This window comes from Aedes albopictus, chromosome 1 (genome assembly GCF_035046485.1).
Source record: "Aedes albopictus strain Foshan chromosome 1, AalbF5, whole genome shotgun sequence".
Classification (NCBI taxonomy): domain Eukaryota; kingdom Metazoa; phylum Arthropoda; class Insecta; order Diptera; family Culicidae; genus Aedes; species Aedes albopictus.
In genome coordinates this window covers 318956358-318979589 of record NC_085136.1, presented here as the reverse complement: position 1 = coordinate 318979589, position 23232 = coordinate 318956358, and the positions used below count along the sequence as shown (strand labels likewise).

Below are 23232 nucleotides of genomic sequence, written 5' to 3'. Positions count from 1 at the left end.
ATCATTCAAAGATTCCTTAGGATTCCTTATTTTTAAGTCCTTTTTCACAATTCGTTCAAGAATCTTTTAAGAAATTCCAGTAAAAATTTAATCTTTTTAACAAGGATTTTGTTTTTCAAGTTACGTATAAAGATTCGTTCAAGGATTTCTCGAAGTTTTTCTTCAGATAACCCTACAAGGATGGACATATTCATCCCTACGGAATTCCTGCACAAATTTCCTCAGAGGGTCTTACAGAAATTCACTCAAGGCCTCCTGCGGAAATTCATTTAAAGATTGTTTTTTTTATTTGCACCAAAGAATTTGGAATTCTTTGGGCTTTCCGTTATTGATTTCTTGAGAAATTATCTAGGCATTTCATAATTAGTTCTTCCAAAAATCCCTTTGCTTACAGATTTTTTTTCAGGTATCCTTTAAGTAATTACTCATAGTACTCCTAGTACTTGTAGTACTACTTCATAGTACTGGAGTAATCCTTCCAGAACATCATCAAACATAGCTCCAAAATCAACCCAATGATTCTTTCCTAATACATCTTAGAATTCATCTAGGCGACTCTTAAAGATTTTTTTTAGAATTTTCAACAAAAAATCCTACAGACATTTCTACAAGAGTTCCTTCGGGAATAAATTCAAATTTCTTTGGAAAATCTCCCAAGGATCCATTCGGGTATGGCTTCAAAAATCTCAAAAAATCATCAAATATATTTTCCATGAGGAACTATTGCAAGATTCCTTCTTGAAGAAATCTCTAAAATCATTCTTGGAGAAATTCCTTGAGGTCCATCCCAAGTAATACACATGCTATATATAAGTTACGACAGTGCAAGTTTTGGTTGTATAGAAGTTTATTTTACGTTATTTCAACACAATGTTAGAATTACGTAAAATAAACTTCTATACAACCAAAACTTGCGCTGTCGTAACTCTATTATAACATGTGTGTTGCTTGGGATCTGAAGAGTTTCTTGAAGAGTTTCATGATATAATTCTTGAATGGCTTTATGAACGGTTCCAAAATGGTATTTCTGAACGACTGCTTGAAGAAATTCTTAAAAAAAATCTCAAAGGAATTCCTGAAGGATTTCTTGATAATTGTTTGAAGAAATTCTTGAAGAAATGTCAGGAGGAGTTCCTGAAGCAATCATTGTAAGTATTCGTAAACCAATGCTTAGAAAGTTTTCTTAAGCAATCCCTGAAAAAAGTTCTGAAGTAAATCATAGAGGAGTTTTTGTAGAGGTCTTTGAAGTAACTGCCTGATAAATCGAAAAATATATTCTTGCCCGAAGGAATTCCCGCAGAAACCCTTCAAGAACGTAACATGCGTTCAGTTCTTAATTTTGATAAATGGGGCCCCTGAATTTCAGCTGCTATCTTATGCTAAATCAACACCTATGTTTGGTTCTGTGGTTTGGATATCAGGGACATTTTCATAATGCTCATGAATTATACTTCCATATCGGTACTGAATGAGCTTGAGCTTGAGCTTGATTGACCGCCCGTGGATGCTACTCCAGTATCGCCAGACCAGCAACACTCACACAAGGACCAATGAGATAACTGCCGGGGACTAGCAGGCATCTTCAGTGTGTGAGCGTTGGTGATCTTCTATTTTTAGGCGACAATGGCGCCTGCCACGTCAGGTTGCAGGTCAATGAGGGGAAGGGGTAAGGAAGTGATGATTGCAATCGTTTGTATCCACATCTGGCCGAATATACCTCTGCGCCAGCACAAATTCATGCGGATGTTGGAGTGTTGGTGGGAATTGGTTGGCAGAAGGTTCACACATTGGTGTGTGGATACCAGGGGAAGGTGATAGAATTGTGTGTTTTTATTATTTTGAAGGTGTGCGGCACAGTTCGCTTGATTGCATAACTTGTAGGCGATTTCTAACAGGATTGTGACACTGTGCTGTGAAAGTTTGGAAGGAAGGGAAACGGCTTTTTCAACCCGTTTCTGTTCTAGCGACGGCTATGAACATGTTTATATACATGAGTTGTATATGTAGAGAGCAGAGAGAAAGTATATAGAAAGATACAAAGTTGCAGGAAAGGGACGGGCCAGGGATTGAACCCAGGACCTTCTGCATATAAATCAGAAGCGGTAGCCACTAGACCACCAAGCCCGTCACCATATCGGTACTGAATATCGTAAAATTCAATTTTGATTTCGAACACATTTTTTATTGTATTTTGGGGCTCCTGCAGGAGCAAAGAGTAGTCATCAAATTAATATAAACAAAGCTAACGAAACTACATGAATAAAGTGTGTACATTTATAATTGTTAATAATAGAACATCAAAATAGCCATCTGTGTTCCCCATTCCAAAATCTCTTGATAATCACGAAGAGGCCCCTACATACCTATCAGCAGATCGGCAAGTATTTAACTTATATGTAGGAATCTTTTGCTAATCACAGAACTTTATTCAAACTGGGCCCCCGAATTCAGGGGGCCTCCAAATCAGGGAAGGTTTATAACACTAGACCTGCCCTGATTTGGAGGCCCCCTAGATTCGGGGGCCCGGTGCGGACCGCACCCTTCGCCCCCCCCCCCCCCTTGCTACGCCACTGAAGAAGTGCAACGAGAGAAGTAGGGCCCACAGCCGAGCAGCTATCGGCGCGACATATCTGGCCAAAAAAGCTACCGAGTTTTTCTGGAGACCCAAAAGACTGGCCGCTATTCTATAGCAGTTTTGAAACGAGAAACACGGCTTGTGGGTTTTGAACGTCGAAAACATGATTCGACTACGAGAATGCTTTCATGGTCCGGCTCGAGAAGCAGTCCTGACGAAGCTTATGTTTCATCACAGTGTCCCTTCGATCATGGATACACTATGCCGTTTATATCGAAGGCCAGAGCTACTCGTGAAAAACCTGTAACAGAAAGTGCGACGTTTGGAGACGACTAAACCGGAGAGGCTTGACTCTTTGATGGCCTTCGGTATCAGCTGTGTGAAGCAGCTAACCTGCAAGGACACTTGTTCAACCCCACTTTCCTCGATGAACTAGTAGAGAAATTGCCGGCCATCGTGAAGCTAGAATGGATTCGGTTCAAGAGGTTGTTTAGGCACCCATCGCTTAAAGAGTTCGTCGAATTCATGGAGACATTGGTAGCCAACGCTAGTGAAGTTACCACTCTGGTTTGACCAAAACAAGGACCCTCTAAATCGGACACGGCGGTAGAAGGGGCAAATCTACACTCACGCTTCCACCACCAAGGAGAAGGACAGTTCCGAGAGACAATAGTCCTGTTCAACGACGCAGGTTGAACTTGCTCGAAGTTCCTGCATCTTGCTCTTACCCATTTGTCATCAAACGGGTAAGAGCGGGATGCAGCAACTTCGAACAAGTTCAACCTACGTCGTTGAACAGGACTAAACTTGTCCAATATGCGCCGGAACTGACCATAAAGTTCGGAGTTGCGACCAATTTCAGCAAATGGACGTAGACAGCCGGGCTGAGGCGGTCGAACGATGGAAGCTATGCAACGTGTGCCTCCATGATCATTGCAAATGGAGATGCCGTTCAAAAATCCGTTGTGACGTGAATGAATGCCAAGGACGACACCGTCAGTTACTGCACAGATCGATCACCCTCTCGCAGGGTGTCGTGCAACTTTACGAATGATCGAAAAAGCAGTGGGCTTCGTGGCCGTGCGGTTAGCGGCGGCAGTCGTCTAGACGTATCGTAAGCCAGGGAGTGTGGGTTCGATTCCCGCTCCGGTCGGTGGAAACTTTTCGTCAAACGAAAAATTCACCACTGGGCCACTGGGTGTTCTGTGTTGTCTGTTGTCTAGTGTAAGTAATGTGTTCAGTCTGTGCAGCCTCTGGCTGAAGACGGTGTGAATTGTCTTTTTTTTTTTTTTAGGATCATACCGCTAATGCTGCATTACGGTTTTCGCAGTTACGATACGTATGCATTTCTGGATGAAGGCTCTAACATGACACTGGTGGAAGACTGACTCATCAGCTAGGAATTGAAGGCGTACAGGAACCCCTGGAGTTGAAATGGACATCGGACATCGGAAGAATGGAGTACGCTTCACAACGTACAGACATAGTAGTCACCGGCGCGGGGCAAACAAGTTGGTACCGTTTAAATTCAGCCCACACCGTTGGCTCTCTCATTCTCTATCGTCAGTGTCTGTCGATAGAGAATCTGCATGAACGATATCCCTACCAGCGCGATGTCCCAGTGGCTTCGTACGAAAAGGATGGTCCACGGGTTCTGATTGGACTCGATAATATTGAGCTGTTCCCGCCTCTAGAATGTCGAACAGGTGGATCTGGCGAGCCAATAGCAGTTAGATGCCTTCTTGGCTGAACAATCTACGGACCGGTCTCGACCGGTTCTGTTATTCCTGGAATCGTCAGCGTTCATAGATGTGGGTATGATAGTGACCAAGGTTTGAACGATTTGGTTCGAAAGCAATATGAGGAAGCAGGGATCTCGTCTTTTCCTTTGTCAGAACTTGCGGAGGAAAGGAGCGCTCGAAAAATGCTGGAGAGCACCACGGTGAAAGTTGGCGGGCGATATGAAACTGGACTGTTGTGGAAGTGGGACAACACCCAATTGGCAGATAGTCGTCCGATGGCTATGTCCAGAATGCGAAGTTTAAAGATAGAATTGGCGGAAAACCCTGTTGCGCTCGAACGTACACAACCAAATCAATGAATACATCCGCAAAAGGTATGCTCATAAGGCCCCAGAAGAAGAGCTTACTGGAATGAATAAACATCAAGTTCGATTTCTACCATTGAATGTGGTATCCCACCCTAAGAAGCCCGGAAAGAAACGACTAGTTTGGGATGCTGCCGCTCGTGTGAATGGTATCTCACTCAATTCCCAACTCCTGAAAGGCCCGGACCAACTCGTTACGCTTCCCTCGATCATCTGTAAGTTTCAAGAACGCAGCATTGGATTCGGAGGGGATGCGCGAGAAATGTTTCATCAGCTAAGAATGAGACAATCCGATAAGCACTTTCAGCTGTTCTTCCTTCAGATTTGACAACAGCAAACTCCTCGACGTGTACGTGATGGACGTTGCGACGTTTGGGGCAACGTGCTTCATTTGCTCTGCGATGTACGTAATGAGGTTGAACGTGGATACCTGCAAAGAAGAATTTCCGGAAGCTAGTGAGGCCATAAAAGAAAAGACCTATATGGATGACTACTATGATAACCTCGATACACCACAGGAAGCAGAGATACGAGCTGTACAAGTGAGGGAAAATCATGCACGTCCTGGCTTTGAAATGAGGAATTTGGTAAGCAATAGCCCCAAAGTCCTCGAAATGTTGGGAGAGGAAGACGCGAAAAAATCTCAGCAAATCGCCACGGATAAGTAGATGTCACAAAGAGTGCTGGGTATGACCTGGGAGCCAACTGAAGACGTGTTCTAGTTTTCTATTGATTTGCCCGAGAGCTTGATAGATAAAATACAAGGCAATCGACACCCGACAAAAAGAGCAACTTTGCGGTGCATAATGAGCTTTTTCGATCCTCTTGGGCTCCTGTCGGCCCTATCTGATCCATGCAGATTATCATGCAGGATCTATGGCGTGCTGGTACGGATTGGGATGCAGAGATAGGAGACGATGAGTTTACTAAATGGTGTGATTGGACCAAACTTCTTTCCAAATTGAACTGCGTGAAGGTATCCCGATGCTATTTTGGGCACGTACGGCCCGAGGTAACTGATATATACAGAACACAGTTCTGGTAAACAGATATAACACAGCAAGGAATAACATCAAAATGTGTATAAATAAAAAAAAAAGGCTTGTGGAGCATCGTAGCCGAGCGATTAGGGTCACCAAGCTTCCAATCGCACCATGCTAGAGGGTGAGGATTCGATTCCCGCTCCGGATGACGAAACTTTTCGTGAGAATAGTTTCTTCTCCGTATCCACTGCACCCTAAAACCGATCAGCACTAAAGTGCATAATTTCCAGACTACACCAAAAATGTGTAACCCTTGCACATTCACAAAATCCATTCCTGCGTCTACAAAATCGTGAAAATCGCAAAAAATTGTGTATGGCAATCTAGCTGGGTTTACTGGTGAACTTGGTAAACAAAAAATATCGACATTTCGCATCTAGAAGAGTGTACGAGCTGTTTTTTGTGAATGTGTTACTGTTACACATTTTTGGTGTAGTCTGGAAATTATGCACTTATGAGTAGGTCTTACACATTCTAGGTGCTGAGCGGTCTAAGCGTGTGGTGCATGATCCGTGTGTCCGTTGTCTTGTGTTAAGTTTCGTGCAGCCTGTACAGCCGCTGCAGCTGTAAACGGTGTCCGTGTCTTTGATAAAGGAGGTAATTTTGTGCATACATTAGATTAGGGCTTCAATAAGGAAACTTAGAACGGGTCTCGCTCCTGGGAATTTGAGTAGGGAAAAAGGGAGTCCAGAGAGTCCAAAAGAAGAGGGTTCCAAGGATCTTCAGGGGCGTTTCAGGAGATGTTTCGGCAAGGGATTTCAGGAAGCATGTAAAGGCGTTTCGGTTTGTTTGCACTTCAGCTGGATTACGGAGAAATGACGGTAACTATAGCATCGGCGACCGACCAGGAAACGTTTATAGAAGAGAGCAAAGCGAGCGCCTCAGGCGATCCGAGCGGGTTTCATAGGGGCACCTGGAGGAGGCGTTTCACGGGGTTATCAGAGGCCTTCAAAGGAATCCAATGGGGATTCAAGGGCGTTTCAGGGGGTTTTTATGTGGCCTTAGGGGCGTTTCAGGAAGTCTTAAGGGGTACCAGGAAGATGTCAGAGGCATTCAAGAAGGCTCCAGGAGCTCACAAGGGCATTTCAGGGGGATTGGAAAGCGTTTCGGGAGGTCTCAGGGACATTTAAGATGATTCCAGGTTCATCTCATTGGGTTTAAGAGTGTTTTCAGAGGCCTCCTAAGGGATTCAGGGCTGACATGGAAACTCAAGGGCGTTTAAGAGAGTCTCGGGCCATCTCAGGTAGTTTTAGGGGGTTCCATGGGGATCTTATGGGTGCTTCATGGCATGGGTCTCAGAATCGTTTCAAGGGTCTCAGGGGCGTTTCAGGGAGTTCTAAGGGGTATTTAAGAGGTTTCGAGGAGGCCTCATGGACGCCTCTCAGGGGGTTCCAGAGAAGTTCCATAGGATCTCAGGGGCGTTTAAGGGATCAAATGAGAACTCAGAGGGCGTTTTAGCGCGTCTCTGGATCGTCTGAGGTCTCAGACACAGGTCTCTTCACAGGTCTCAGGCGCACTTTTGAGGGGTTCATGGGGTCTTCACTAAAGTTAATATTATTATTTATCTTTATTAAAGAGATTTTCAGCCGGCGGCTGGTTCATCTCTCGTTCACTAAAGTTTTGTATGCAGAATATTGGTTCTGAATAGCTCTCCCTCTTTTTATATAACCTGTATAAACCTGTATAAAATGTCGGGGCCCGTAGCGTAGTGGTTACACGTTCACTTCGTAAGTGGATGGTCATGGGTTCGATCCCAGCTCGGCACTTGCAATTTTTTGTCAGTTGCTCTTCCCCCTGAGAGCAGCTTCCCCGTAACGTGGGTAGATCACCCCCGTAACGTGGGTAGATCACCTTTGAATGGTGCGTTGCGGTGTAAGATCTACCAAATCAAATTTTGATCTTGATATTGACCGTATTTATAAATATTCCAAGATCAAAGTTTGATGCACTTTTTTATGTTTTGTAGTATTTTTGTTTCAATGTACTGCTAATTAACATTTTATTCCAGCAGGATTCAGGTAAATTTATCGTATGATATAAATAATATTGTAAAAATATGTGGCGAGCGTATCACTAATATGTAGCTTATTTGACGTACGATGTTAATATTATTTTATATTTCAGATGAACAACCGAAGAATCTAGTAATTCAACCAAATGCCATCAAGATGACGAGGACACCAGGATGAATTGGGCAGACAACAGATTCGAAACAGTCTAACAATGGTGTGCCTGAACGTTGACCAAGCGTATCCTTTGGAGTTGACCCTTCCACTAACAAAACCCAAATTCCCGTGACACCTAGGCCTACATTTTTCATAGGTGTCCAAAACTAACCATTCTTTCCCATCCCTCAGCAGTCGCAAGGACGTGGCCAGGGCAGTGCTCGACCTTTGAAGGATTGCGTCAGTCTTGTCTAAGAGTCAGAGATTAGTCCCAAATCTTTGTGCTTTGGTTCGGACAGGAAGGAGGCAACCCTCATAACAGCGGTCTAGGACTGTACCACCTACGAATTTGTGCGACTCGCTTAATGCTAATGCTAATGCTAATGCTAATGCTAATGCTAATGCTAATGCTCTTCCCCCTGAGAGCAGCTGACACTTGACCCTCTTCTGAGCCTATATTCTAACGGAACCGGAAATTTGGATAACGGCTAACTAACTCTATAGGATCCAACTAGATCAAAACTCGCACCAAACTCCACCAAACCTGAAGGGGCAAATAAAGAACATTAAATCACAGAGAAACAGACTTCTGCTTCTTCATTTTGGCTCTACGTCCCCACTGGGACTTGGCCTGTCTCTCTTCAACTTAGTGTTCTTTGAGCACTTCGACGTAACACTTAGAACAAATTATATAAAAATCATCGTCACAAAATCGTAATCGCCCAATGCTTATCATGCAGTGTTTGGACAAGCCATCCAAAAAGCCACCACTAGATGGCAGTTGTGAGCAAACGTCAAACAGGAGCAAAAACGATGCCAGCACCGCGACTGATCATCTACCGAATATTTGAATCAACCGTTAGAAAGGTAATCGATGCGAAGCGAGTAGAGTGTGACGTCTGTTTCTCTGTGATTAAATGTTAATAATGATAATTTCGTACGTAAGGGTGATCCCATTTCGAACAATGCCTGTTCGAAACCTGAGATTCGAAACGTCAGGGAGGTTTTTCAACTGGCTAAACATTATTCGATCCATTCCTGAAGCGGAATTGGTGCATTGAAGAAGAGCAAACGAACATTCAACCATAAAAAATGGCTTAAATGGGTACTAATAATACAGAGTTTGTAAGAAAACTTTGAGAAATATTATACTTGCAATTATACGAAAAGTGATCGGTTTTGTTGGTCTTACCTGAAAATAGAAGAAGAATAAAAATGATTTTGAGTATATTCGAATAAGCAGTCATGATAAGGAATAACAATAAGGTACAAGAATAGCACTCACACAGTTTTCCAACGTTTATGACAATTACCTGGCATAAACATTAGAAAGATTAACAATTATTGGTGAAATTAAGGAAAAAAGACTCACATGCCTGGTGGGATTTGAACTCACGTCCCTTAAATGCTAGACAAGTGCTTTATCAACTAACCCAAGCAACACACATGTTCTATATTAGTTACGACAGCGCAAGTTTTGGTTGTATATAAGTTCATATTACGTTATTTGAACACAAGGTTAGAATTACGTAAAATTAACTTCTATACAACCAAAACTTGCGCTGTCGTAACTCTTATATAACATGTGTGTTGCTTGGGAATCTACCGTGCCAATTAATTACACGCCTTCTAGTGGTTATAAGAAAGTTTGCGCTCAAGTTGTTTGGATATTCCATTAGTTATGTATGTGTCAATTTTTGTAAGCAGAGTTTAGTTCCAAGGTGCAGTTGATGAGATCATGAAATTTATATCACATACCTTTGAAATCGGGTCTCCTTCAGTAACATTCTCCTGGAATGACATTGATCGCGAACGGCAAACTGCTCCCCTTTTTTCGGATAAATGTCCAAAACGACGTGTGATTACGCTCAAATGTGCTCATAAATTCGATAAGGATTAGGGTCACGCTTCAGCGGGGTTGACTGCCGCCCTCTCTCCAGACAGGAGCGAAACGAGAACACCAGACCATTTTAATGGCCCTGCTCAAACCATGCTTACGTGCTTGCCGGACTCGAAGACAGCGCTGAGAGACCCCTTCGAAGAAAACTGATTTTCCTCCAAACAAGCTTGAATGGATGCCAATAATTCAGATCTCCTATCAGGAATTTTAACTATTCATGCACACCAACCAAATAGAGGACGAAAAACCCGTGGAAACAAACGACACACACGCATTTGTCAAAGCTGCTCGAAAAAGGGAAAATTTATAACACTCTTAATTGACACATGATTCGACTAAGCTTGACAGCCACCGAATCGTTCGGGCGCGGAAAAACATTTGTCTTGTTCCGTTGAGCGTTTCTGTTTCCGTTTTGGTGCTGAAGAAAAGAAAAAAAAACTGAAGAAAGTGGCGCGCTTCTTGAAACGTGTATTTCGGCAACCGGAGAACGTCGTCGCCTCGCCGCCGCCCGTCGATCTTTGTCCGGACAGCGCGAGCTTAAATTTGACAAATATTTATTGCGAATTGTTATTTTTACTTCGCTGTGAGATGTCACCATCGCACAGACGACCGAGCGAGAGGACACCGACCGGAATACGATGACAGCAATCTACGCCAGCGTTGAGCCGTCGTCGGCTGGGGTGGAAACTGGTGCTGAGAAGTAAGGTATGTGAACGGAATAGCGTTTGTAAATGGTTTTTCTTTTTCGAGATAGGGATCAGTTTTGTGTTTTCGGAAACGTTATCTGATGGATTTGTTTTTCGAATGTCAGGTGTTTTGCGTCGGAAATATACGAGCAGATAGCTTAAGCTATCGGTTTAAGAGTATGTTTTGTGAGGGAATGAACTTTGCTAGTCTGTCAATTACAAGAACACAGGAACAATCCGCAATAAGCGTTGACCATGATGTAGCTTTAACACTCCTGCTGCTTTTGCTCTGCTTCTACTCTGCTTTTGCTCTGCTTTTGCTCTGCTTTTGCTCTGCTTTGCTCTGCTTCTACTCTGCTTTTGCTCTGCTTTTGCTCTGCTTTTGCTCTGGTTTTTGCTCTGCTTTTGCTCTGCTTTTGCTCTGCTTTGCTCTGCTTTTGCTCTGCTTTTGCTCTGCTTTTGCTCTGCTTTTGCTCTGCTTTTGCTCTGCTTTGCCTGCTTTGCTCTGCTTTTGCTCTGCTTTTGCTCTGCTTTTGCTCTGCTTTTGCTCTGCTTTTGCTCTGCTTTTGCTCTGCTTTTGCTCTGCTTTTGCTCTGCTTTTGCTCTGCTTTGCTCTGCTTTTGCTCTGCTTTTGCTCTGCTTTTGCTCTGGCTTTTGCTCTGCTTTTGCTCTGCTTTTGCTCTGCTTTTGCTCTGCTTTTGCTCTGCTTTTGCTCTGCTTTTGCTCTGCTTTTGCTCTGCTTTTGCTCTACTTTTGCTCTGCTTTTGCTCTGCTTTTGCTCTGCTTTTGCTCTGCTTTTGCTCTGCTTTTGCTCTGCTTTTGCTCTGCTTTTGCTCTGCTTTTGCTCTGCTTTTGCTCTGCTTTTGCTCTGCTTTTGCTCTGCTTTTGCTCTGCTTTTGCTCTGCTTTTGCTCTGCTTTTGCTCTGCTTTTGCTCTGCTTTTGCTCTGCTTTTGCTCTGCTTTTGCTCTGCTTTTGCTCTGCTTTTGCTCTGCTTTTGCTCTGCTTTTGCTCTGCTTTTGCTCTGCTTTTGCTCTGCTTTTGCTCTGCTTTTGCTCTGCTTTTGCTCTGCTTTTGCTCTGCTTTTGCTCTGCTTTTGCTCTGCTTTTGCTCTGCTTTTGCTCTGCTTTTGCTCTGCTTTTGCTCTGCTTTTGCTCTGCTTTTGCTCTGCTTTTGCTCTGCTTTTGCTCTGCTTTTGCTCTGCTTTTGCTCTGCTTTTGCTCTGCTTTTGCTCTGCTTTTGCTCTGCTTTTGCTCTGCTTTTGCTCTGCTTTTGCTCTGCTTTTGCTCTGCTTTTGCTCTGCTTTTGCTCTGCTTTTGCTCTGCTTTTGCTCTGCTTTTGCTCTGCTTTTGCTCTGCTTTTGCTCTGCTTTTGCTCTGCTTTTGCTCTGCTTTTGCTCTGCTTTTGCTCTGCTTTTGCTCTGCTTTTGCTCTGCTTTTGCTCTGCTTTTGCTCTGCTTTTGCTCTGCTTTTGCTCTGCTTTTGCTCTGCTTTTGCTCTGCTTTTGCTCTGCTTTTGCTCTGCTTTTGCTCTGCTTTTGCTCTGCTTTTGCTCTGCTTTTGCTCTGCTTTTGCTCTGCTTTTGCTCTGCTTTTGCTCTGCTTTTGCTCTGCTTTTGCTCTGCTTTTGCTCTGCTTTTGCTGCTTTTGCTCTGCTTTTGCTCTGCTTTTGCTCTGCTTTTGCTCTGCTTTTGCTCTGCTTTTGCTCTGCTTTTGCTCTGCTTTTGCTCTGCTTTTGCTCTGCTTTTGCTCTGCTTTTGCTCTGCTTTTGCTCTGCTTTTGCTCTGCTTTTGCTCTGCTTTTGCTCTGCTTTTGCTCTGCTTTTGCTCTGCTTTTGCTCTGCTTTTGCTCTGCTTTTGCTCTGCTTTTGCTCTGCTTTTGCTCTGCTTTTGCTCTGCTTTTGCTCTGCTTTTGCTCTGCTTTTGCTCTGCTTTTGCTCTGCTTTTGCTCTGCTTTTGCTCTGCTTTTGCTCTGCTTTTGCTCTGCTTTTGCTCTGCTTTTGCTCTGCTTTTGCTCTGCTTTTGCTCTGCTTTTGCTCTGCTTTTGCTCTGCTTTTGCTCTGCTTTTGCTCTGCTTTTGCTCTGCTTTTGCTTCTGCTTCTGCTTCTGCTTCTGCTTCTGCTTCTGCTTCTGCTTCTGCTTCTGCTTCTGCTTCTGCTTCTGCTTCTGCTTCTGCTTCTGCTTCTGCTTCTGCTTCTGCTTCTGCTTCTGCTTCTGCTTCTGCTTCTGCTTCTGCTTCTGCTTCTGCTTCTGCTTCTGCTTCTGCTTCTGCTTCTGCTTCTGCTTCTGCTTCTGCTTCTGCTTCTGCTTCTGCTTCTGCTTCTGCTTCTGCTTCTGCTTCTGCTTCTGCTTCTGCTTCTGCTTCTGCTTCTGCTTCTGCTTCTGCTTCTGCTTCTGCTTCTGCTTCTGCTTCTGCTTCTGCTTCTGCTTCTGCTTCTGCTTCTGCTTCTGCTTCTGCTTCTGCTTCTGCTTCTGCTTCTGCTTCTGCTTCTGCTTCTGCTTCTGCTTCTGCTTCTGCTTCTGCTTCTGCTTCTGCTTCTGCTTCTGCTTCTGCTTCTGCTTCTGCTTCTGCTTCTGCTTCTGCTTCTGCTTCTGCTTCTGCTTCTGCTTCTGCTTCTGCTTCTGCTTCTGCTTCTGCTTCTGCTTCTGCTTCTGCTTCTGCTTCTGCTTCTGCTTCTGCTTCTGCTTCTGCTTCTGCTTCTGCTTCTGCTTCTGCTTCTGCTTCTGCTTCTGCTTCTGCTTCTGCTTCTGCTTCTGCTTCTGCTTCTGCTTCTGCTTCTGCTTCTGCTTCTGCTTCTGCTTCTGCTTCTGCTTCTGCTTCTGCTTCTGCTTCTGCTTCTGCTTCTGCTTCTGCTTCTGCTTCTGCTTCTGCTTCTGCTTCTGCTTCTGCTTCTGCTTCTGCTTCTGCTTCTGCTTCTGCTTCTGCTTCTGCTTCTGCTTCTGCTTCTGCTTCTGCTTCTGCTTCTGCTTCTGCTTCTGCTTCTGCTTCTGCTTCTGCTTCTGCTTCTGCTTCTGCTTCTGCTTCTGCTTCTGCTTCTGCTTCTGCTTCTGCTTCTGATTCTGCTCTGCTTCTGCTCTGCTTCTGCCTTCTGTTCCTCTGTCTACTCTGTTCCAGTTGACATATTCTGGTTCCCTGCTTTTTTTCTGTTTCTTTGTTTCTCGGTTTCTCGGTTTCTCGGTTTCTCGGTTTTTCGGTTTCTCGGTTTCTCGGTTTCTCAGTTTCTCGGTTTCACTGTTTCTCTGTTTCACTGTTTCTCTGTTTCTCTGTTCCTCTGTTTCTCTGTTTCTCTGTTTCTCTGTTTCACTGTTTCTCTGTTTCTTTGTTTCTCTGTTTCTCTGTTTCTCTGTTTCTCTGTTTCTCTGTTTCTCTGTTTCTCTGTTTCTCTGTTTCTCTGTTTCTCTGTTTCTCTGTTTCTCTGTTTCTCTGTTTCTCTGTTTCTCTGTTTCTCTGTTTCTCTGTTTCTCTGTTTCTCTGTTTCTCTGTTTCTCTGTTTCTCTGTTTCTCTGTTTCTCTGTTTCTCTGTTTCTCTGTTTCTCTGTTTCACTGTTTCTCTGTTTCTCTGTTTCTCTGTTTCTCTGTTTCTCTGTTTCTCTGTTTCTCTGTTTCTCTGTTTCTCTGTTTCTCTGTTTCTCTGTTTCTCTGTTTCTCTGTTTCTCTGTTTCTCTGTGACGGGCTTGGTGGTCTAGTGGCTACCGCTTCTGATTCGTATGCAGAAGGTCATGGGTTCAATCCCTGGCCCGTCCTTTTCATCCTACTTTGTATCTTTCTATCCACTTTCTCTCGCTCTCTCTTCTCTACATATACAACTCATGTATATTCATATGTTCATAGCCATCGCTAGAACCAGAAACGAATTGAAAAAAAGTCGTTTCCCTCCCTTCCAACTTCCACTCACAGCACAGTGTATATATAACGCCTATAAGTTATGCAACCAAAGCGTGCTGTGCCGCTTGACCTTATTCACCTTATTCACCACACAATCTATCACGAACACTATAAATAACCCCTATCCATGGATCGCATCACCGACCCAACGGTGACTCCCAGATCTCCCATCCTTTCCGTCTAACAAATACCCCAGTCCGTACGGGTTGTGGGGACGCAGAGTGCTCTCGGTCTCTAGTAGCAACAACCAGTACACTCTAACATTCCTTTCCCTTCCCAGCTGACTATAAGGACTTGGCCGGCGCCGTTATTGATCAAAATATGCATGAGCTGCTAAAATTGCACTTTGAGAATAATTGGAATGTCCCAGCCCCTTATTCAGTTGGATCTCAGTGCAATTGGTACCAGTTCAGATCAATCACGGAGGAGCAACCATTGACATGTATAGTCAGAATTGATCGTTCTCTGTTTCTCTGTTTCTCTGTTTCTCTGTTTCTCTGTTTCTCTGTTTCCCTGTTTCCCTGTTTCCCTGTTTCTCTGTTTCTCTGTTTCTCTGTTTCACTGTTTCTCTGTTTCTCTGTTTCTCTGTTTTTCTGTTTCTCTGTTTCTCTGTTTCTCTGTTTCTCTGTTTCTCTGTTTCTCTGTTTCTCTGTTTCTCTGTTTCTCTGTTTCTCTGTTTCTCTGTTTCTCTGTTTCTCTGTTTCTCTGTTTCTCTGTTTCTCTGTTTCTCTGTTTCTCTGTTTCTCTGTTTCTCTGTTTCTCTGTTTCTCTGTTTCTCTGTTTCTCTGTTTCTCTGTTTCTCTGTTTCTCTGTTTCTCTGTTTCTCTGTTTCTCTGTTTCTCTGTTTCTCTGTTTTACTGTTTCTCTATCTACTCTGTTCGCGTCGATATATTCTGGTTCCCTGCTTTTTATCAAAACTATCAATTAGCTAAACCAATCATCGGTTAATTTACTCAAATCGAATTCACTTGTCTCCACCCAAGCTCATCACAAATGAAGTAAAAATGAACCGCACAGAAGCCAATCGATTTCGGTAAACATGACAGTAATGGTTGCAAGAGCTGCTCGTTTCCACTAAGCTCCCTTTTCTTCCACTCTCTTCTAATGCACATAGTCGACGTCAACTGGCGGTGGCGGCAAACCAACAAATCGAGGGCAGAAGGATGACAAAGCTTGTAGCAGTAGTGGTGAAGGATTTCGCCTCCCACAGCAATGGAATAGATTGATATCAATTGCGAAAATAAATAGACAAACTGGTTCGCTTTCTTTTCTAACCGGCGCGCGTGTGTGTATATCCATGTCTTGGGTTTTATTTTCCACATCTCATTCCAACTGATGACGACGACGACGACGACGACGACTAGTACGAGGAAGACGACGAGTTGATGTTTACACGGACCAATGGACCGACATGAACTACCATGTACTAGCGACTAGCCAAAACCAAGTGTATGAGCTTTGGTGAATGCTACTGGCCGGATTGGATCCGGAGTCATTCATTATATCGAGCACAGGACGGTTTATGCGGAAGAAGCAAGTGGGAGCTTCTGGATTTGGCAGAATAAATCTGGACAAATGACCGGAGTGCACACTCTGGCTACAAAGAAGAGCAAATTTGATGTTTACTGTAGGCGTAGGTGAGAAAGATAGAGGTCTCTCTAAAGAAATCTTGATTATACGATGCTATTTGATGTGAACAAGGCTGATCAAATGCTAGAAACAACGTCAAATGATTTGACATGACCAAAATGATAAAAAATCTTACGCGACGAGCAAGTTTTGTTGCGCAACATTTTTGTGTTGTGCTACATAACTTCATTTCAACAAGTTTTACAGACAATTGAACGTTGTACGACAAAAAAAAACAAATACAAACAATGTTGTGCAGCATGGTATATATGTAGCGTGACATGAATCATATGTTGCGCGACATTTTATGAAATGTTGCATGCCAAATGTTTGCATAAAAAATCAATTTGTCTTCTTTTGGAGCGGAACTGGTGTGATGGTTAAAGCACGTGACTATCACGTTGAGGACCTGGGATCGAATCCCACTCTCGACATACTCCCAAATGTGACTTCTTCTCTAGGAAGGGAAGTAAAACCGTGGGTCTCAAGATGAACTAGCCTAGGGCTAAACATCTCGTAAATACAGATAAAAAAAATATTCTTTGCATTACCATAATGCTGAGTTTCATTCTCAATATGGTCCAGGATCTTTTCGTAATGGAATGAGTCTGTCCCAGTTGAGACATCACCTCACAATTAGAAGAAAAGACAAACCACCCCAAAAGTGAATGCACTCCAAACCATTTTTTCTCCTCGTACGTCTCGAACGATCTGAATGGCTTTGCCAGGCCAGGACATCCAAAGTACATGTGGATTCGCTTATCGGGCACTAGCAATCGAACCCCAAACGACACATCCAAATCCAAATCCGAGTGCGAGTGAGCGAATGAGTGAGTGAGTGAGTGCTTGTCTCCCCGGCTCCGGGTAATGACGGAATCGTATGACCGGGCACAAACGACACGACACACAAACGAGAAATGGTGAGCTAATTGGACGGAGGCGGCTGCTGCCGTTTGCTGTTTCTGCTTGACTATTCCAAGTGAAATGTTGGCTAGTTGTCTGACTGGCTGGTGATTCTTGTGCTTCCATCAGGCATCAGCTACCAGATAGGGAGGTCACGACGAGGACTCCTCTGTGTATGTGGGAGTGGGAGAACCATTTGCCAGGATCTTATCCGCCGCTATATGAACTGCTATTGGGCAAAAGTAATGGATCGAAGATGCAATGAGTTTTTCGGGTTATGAGAGCTATTTGCACAAAGATTGAACGGGTGATTTTTGATAAGCTATGGATTATGGCATTCGGTTGGATTACTTAAGTGCTGCTGGTCGGGAGATAATAATGCTTGATTGGAGCGCGTTGGTTGCGATTCGCAAATTGCAGACTGGATGTTATTCAGATTTGACCTCTGTTGAGGTTAGTTGAGCGTTTAAGAGATTCGTAACCTCCTATATTGTCAGGAAAAACGACACCTAGAAAACAAGTTACAATTTGAGCAACTCAAATGACCAGTAATCAACGTTAGTAACAATAGAGACCTCAAAAAAATGGAGCGGACCTGGTTGGATGGTTAGAACACGTGACTATCATGCCGAGGACCTGGGATTGAATCCCACTCCCGACAAACTCACAAAATGTGAGTTCTTCCTTCGGAAAGGAAGTAAAGCGTGGTTCCCGAGATGAACTAGCCCAGGGCCGAAAATCTCGTTAATACAGATAAAAAAACCTCAAAGAAATAGTTGGTGGCTCCATAGAGGAGGCAATTCAACAACTTATATATGTGGGGATGTCTTCTGGGGGGAAATTGTCTGCAAACATTGTTTCCATCGAACTACCGTCATCGAGATGAAAGGCTCGCAAAACCATTGCGTACCTTGCAAAGGAAGATTGCAAAAAAAATGAAAATTCGCTTCTAACATAGTGTTAATGTTGCAGCTGTGATCTTATATGCAGTATGAATATCAAGTCATTTACAATATTCTTTGGCCCACAGTACTTACTAGAATATTTTCTTTAGGAAATGGCTCTTGACAGACCTGGAATCCATCCCGTCACTTCCAACTTAGGCTTGCTGAGTGCCCACGCGTTCACTGCTTCGGCTATATGACCCAGACAGTATGCATTGCCCAGCTTTTGTTACAAAAATAACGCCTGATGCAACAACCTTCAACATCATTACAAAATTGCCTTATCAGCATAATTTGGCTACTCAAAGTGATAAAAAAAAATGCCGTCAGAAAAGAAAAACACCCAATCGTCTCATTTCTTACTCACATTTCCCTCCGCATCGCATAAACCATCCTAGCTCCTCACCCAGGATAAATCTCCGGACCACCGACCTTAAACATGGATGTTTAATAAATTTATAATGAAACCTTTTCTCGCTTTCAACCTCCTTCGAAGGCAACACATGAACACACATACGAAGTTCAGTAACCACATTCATCGTTAAGCCAAAAGTGCCGAAGCTCTCGGACTTCTGCATGTGTCTGCGAAGATGTAGCACTGTGAAAACTGACTGTATTGTATTCTCAAAAGGTTTTTCTCAAAAAAGTTCAACTTGTGTTCATGCTTTTTATAACACATGCTTACAGAACATATTTCTACTTCACTTTCGACTTATTTTCATGATCATCCTTGGGCTCTAAAAAAAAAATGTATCAAGGAAATATTGAGATATTTTAATTTATTTTTCAACCACTTATTTTTTTATTTTTATTTATCTCTACCAATATTATTAACCCGGAGTATAACATCCCAAGGCCAACGCCTTACTTCTCTTCCTAAAAAAGAACTCACATGTTGTCGGGAGTGGAATCCGATCCTAGGTCCTCAGCGTGATAGTCACGTGCTTTAACCATCACACCAGGTCCGCTCCACTTGGAACAAATCTCCTTTTTCAAGATGAGTGTCAAAAATATAAAAATTTATATTTTTTTCAGTACTTCTACCCAAAATTTTTACGTTTTTTTTATCGGCCAATGAGGCCAGAGAAAATCTTATTTTCTAGTTTATGTCAAAGTATACGTGGACTTGTCAAGGGGAATGATAAATAGTAAAGACAAAGAAATTTGATGAAAAATAATTGCCGAACTATTTGGCAAAATTATAAAACTTATAGGATTTATTAACAAATTTCCTGGGCGGCTCACATTTTACCTTTAATTTCCCCTCAAAATGTTAAATAATTCTGACCAAAAATTTTTGAGCCAACCCCCTTCCCCCTCTTGACATGTGGCGATGCTTGACATAAGGGACCATTCATAAACCACGTAGACCAAAATTTGGTCATCTAAGACCCCCCTCCCCCCTCGTAGACTTTTGTCCATACAAAAAAATTGAAATTTGTATGGAGCGTAGACTTTGCCCAGACTCACCCTTCCCCCCTCTCCCCAAAAAGTTCACGTGGTTTATGAACAGCCCCTAAGAGAAACTCAAAATTAGTTTCAAACTAAAAAATGAAAAAAATAATTTATCCTTCGAAAAATTTTAAAAGAATACTAGAAGAATTGAGATATTTCCCAGGAATTTATTCGTCGATTCATTCGGGAACGTCATTTTAGAAATTCATCCATAGATTTTGTATAAACTTCCTCCTAGGATCCCTTGAAATCGACTCTCAGGAACTTGTTCTAGATTCTATAATTGAAATCTTCTATGTCTTGAAGGAAGACTCACGCCAGGAATTCTTTGGAAATTTTACCGAAGATTTTTTCTGGACAACTCTCACAGATACATTTGGCATTTTTATTCAGAAATCCTTTCAGAAATTTCTCTACGGGGATGCCTTCGAAAATTTATCCAAGGGTTCCTTTGGAAACTTCTCGAGGGATATTTCTTATAATCTTGCATGCATGATTTCAAAAAGCTGATTTTTTTTTCTTATTATGTTTCATTCTGTTCAAATTCGGAGATTGTGAAACTTCTCCCAGAGGTTTCTCCAGAAGTACATCCAGGGGTTGGTGTATTCAGGGATTCTTTCATAAATATACCCGGTGATGCTTGGAAATTCATTCAAAGATTCTCTCCTGCAGAAATTACTTCAGAAAAGATCCTTGACATTAAAAAAAAATCAAGAAATCCTTCAATGAACACCTGCAGAGAGTTGTGCTGTTCATCCAGGGATTCTTCCAAATATTTTTTTCATGATTTGTTTTTTCAAAAAATGATTTTTGAAAAATTCATTCAAAAGTTTTCTAAAAAAATGCAGGATTTCTTCCAAAAGTTTGTGCTTCGTGGATTTTTATTCAGGGATTTTTTTTTTGTAATAATTCCCAAGGAAATTGTGTTATATATTTTTCTACAGATTTCTCCACAGATGTTTCCGGGAGTTTAACTGTGGATTCCTCCAGGGATCTCTCAGAACAGTTTTGACGGATTACAAGAAATTCATTACCTTTGTTTGCAATTTCTGCCGGAATTTTGGCAAACATTACATTACATTACAAATACAATCAGCAATATCTGTGCGAAATTTGCAGAAATTCTTCCAGAAATATCTTGAGCAATTTATCTTTGAAAATACCGTCAGAGTTCCTCAAGAAGTTTTTCATGATTTTTGTTAGGAATTAAGACATTTTAAGGAGTTCCTCAAAGTGAGTTCAGGAATTGCTCTTTATTTTTTTTTAATCTCAAAAATATCTACAAAGTACAAAAAAAAACTTCAGGCTAGGTAAAAATGCTTAGGGCAATCATCCAGGGATTTATTTAACCTTCCAGGACGCGCGCCATCAAGCAACCAAAACTGCACCGCGCTCGCGCTGTATATGAAATGCGAGGTTTTTTGATAGTGTTGTACTTTTTACAACAGCGCGCGCGCTGAAGGGTTAACATTTTTTCCAGAGATTGTTTCAAGAATTCTTACAGGCATTTTTGTGTTATTTCTGGAAGAAATTCTTAAAAAATTCCCTGAAGGAATGTGAAACAATTCCTACATGAAAATCCCACAAGATTTTTCCGGCGGAGACATAGGAGCAATTAAAAAAATGTGTATGAATTTCTGCAGGAATCCCAGCAGGTATTTCTCATGAAATTCTTGGAGGATCAGGAGAATCTTAGGAGAGTTTCCGAATAAATTCTATGGGATTTTTTTAAAGTCATTTTTCGATGAACTTTCGTTAAAGAATTGTTAAAAAATTTCCACACGGAAATATTTATAAGAATCCCTTATACTCTGTAACAGTTTCTGAAGATATTTTTTAAAAGAATCAATGATGTTATATCAAAAGATATCCGAGCGGGAATTTCTGAAAGAATTTGTAAAGCAATATTTAGTAAATTTCTGTAGAATTTTCAAATAGTTGAAAGTACTATGAATCTCTAAAATAATGTCTGAAAAGTCTTGGATTTTTTTTAAAGGATTTTGAAAAAACTTCCTAGAGAAATACCTGGCGAAAATCCTCGGAAAAGCCTGAGGAGGAATTCATAGAAAAGTGTATTGAGTATTTTTTAAGAAATTTTTGAGAAAATGCTTTGATAAAATTCTTAATTGTACACGAATGCCAACTAATCTGTTGAAGTGTTGTTAATCAAATATAATAATAATAATTAAAAATTTTAAAGGAGTATGACATTTTTTTTTATAAAAGTCCGTAAATAAATCCACGGAGGAATTCTGACAGTATTCCTGAAGCAATATGTGGACATGTTTTAGAAGAAATTTCTTGAAGAATATGTACGTGAAAGCGCCTGGATAAGCCACGGTAAAGATTTCATGAAAAAAACTTTCAAGATATTTCTAAAGGAATTCCTGTAGAAATACCTTGAACACGTTTTTGAATAAATTCCTCAAAGAATCCACTGGGATACTCTTGGAGTCATTCTCAAAGGAAATGCCGGAGAAATATCTGGAAGAAATCCTAAAGGAATCTTTGTATGAACTCCTGCTGGAATCTCTAGAAAAAATCCTGCAAGATTGTATGGATAAACACTTGTAGAAGTTCCTTGATACATTCTGGCGGGAATTTAGAACGGAAATATTGGAGAAATTCCTAAACAAATTTCTGGAGCACTTTCTGAAGAAATGCTTGTTCGAATTTCTGAATCAATCTCTGAGAAATGTTTCGAAAAAAAACACATCTAAAATGAATGAAATAAATTCTGAAGTAATCCTTGCACAAATTTTTGAAGGAGTCCCAGGAGCAACCTTCGAAAAGTTTACTAAACGAATCCCTGGAAGAACTTCTGAGGTAGTCTTTGGTGGAGTTTTGGGATGAGCTCATGGAAATCTACTTTAAAGTTTCCTGGATAAATTCGTGGAGAAATTTTCTAGAGGATTTCTGATGGAAGCTTTAGGAAAAATCCATGGATGGAGTCTTTGAGTAAGTTTACAAAAGTATCCCACAATGAATTTCCGAAAAAAAATCTTCAGGGAAAATTTCTTAGAGAATCTCTGAAAGACTTTATGAATAACATTTTGGAAGGATTACTAAATGAGGTCATGGAAGACAAAAGGAATTTTGATTTTTTTTTGTTTTTTGAAGAAATGGTTGAAGCATTTCTCAAAAAATCAAAGTATGATTTCCTCAAAGAATTTTCCTATGGTGTTTTGAAAGAATCTATGAATAAATTTCTAAGAAAATCCACTGCAGCAGAAAAGCTAGAAAAACTATGAAAATAGGAGTTCTTAGAGGATCCTCTCAAGGAAATTCTTGAGCAATTTCTGAAGAAATACATGGTAGAGGTTCTATAAAAAAACTTTAAAAAGCAATATGTAGAAGAATTTTTGAACGATTTTTTTTAGATTTCTCAAATTAATTCCTGGGGTTATCTTTGAAAATTGTTTGAATAAATTCTAAAAAAAACATGAGTGTTATTAAGGAATAAGAAAAATTTGCGTGGGCATTTCTGGCAAATTTTTCATTAAATTCTCAGGAAAACTTTCCGAAGCAATCGATTTGAGAATTTCTGAAGGATTTTTTAAAGGAATTCGTGCAGTAATGTCTGAAAATATCCAAGTATTGTTGTCCAAATGCTTTTTTGATGAATTTCTGGAGGAATCTTTCAAATAATTTCTGAAGGAAGAACTAAAGGATTTCTGAAGAAATTCATGGACAAGTTTTTCTAAAATAACCTCTTCAAGAATAAAAAAAAATGGCTAGTGAAATATCTGAAACAATCTGTAAGAAAATATAGAATTTTGTAGGGTGCTAATACTGGTTGGGTTTTTTTAATCTCAAGAGCTCAACTTAAAGTAACCTCGACGACACCACTGTGGATGGGTTGCGGCGTCGGCACTGGATCTTAGAGCAGACCAAAAACTTGTTTGATTATGATCGGTTTAGACCACACATTTTTTATTAAATGCC

General features: G+C 41.5%; 1 protein-coding gene across 1 annotated transcript in view; it reads right to left on the bottom strand.

Annotated features, from left to right (window-relative positions):
- LOC109398559 (uncharacterized) overlaps positions 1 to 23232 on the bottom strand; it is a 553507-nt gene that overhangs the window by 475885 nt on the left and 54390 nt on the right. The window lies entirely within an intron of this gene.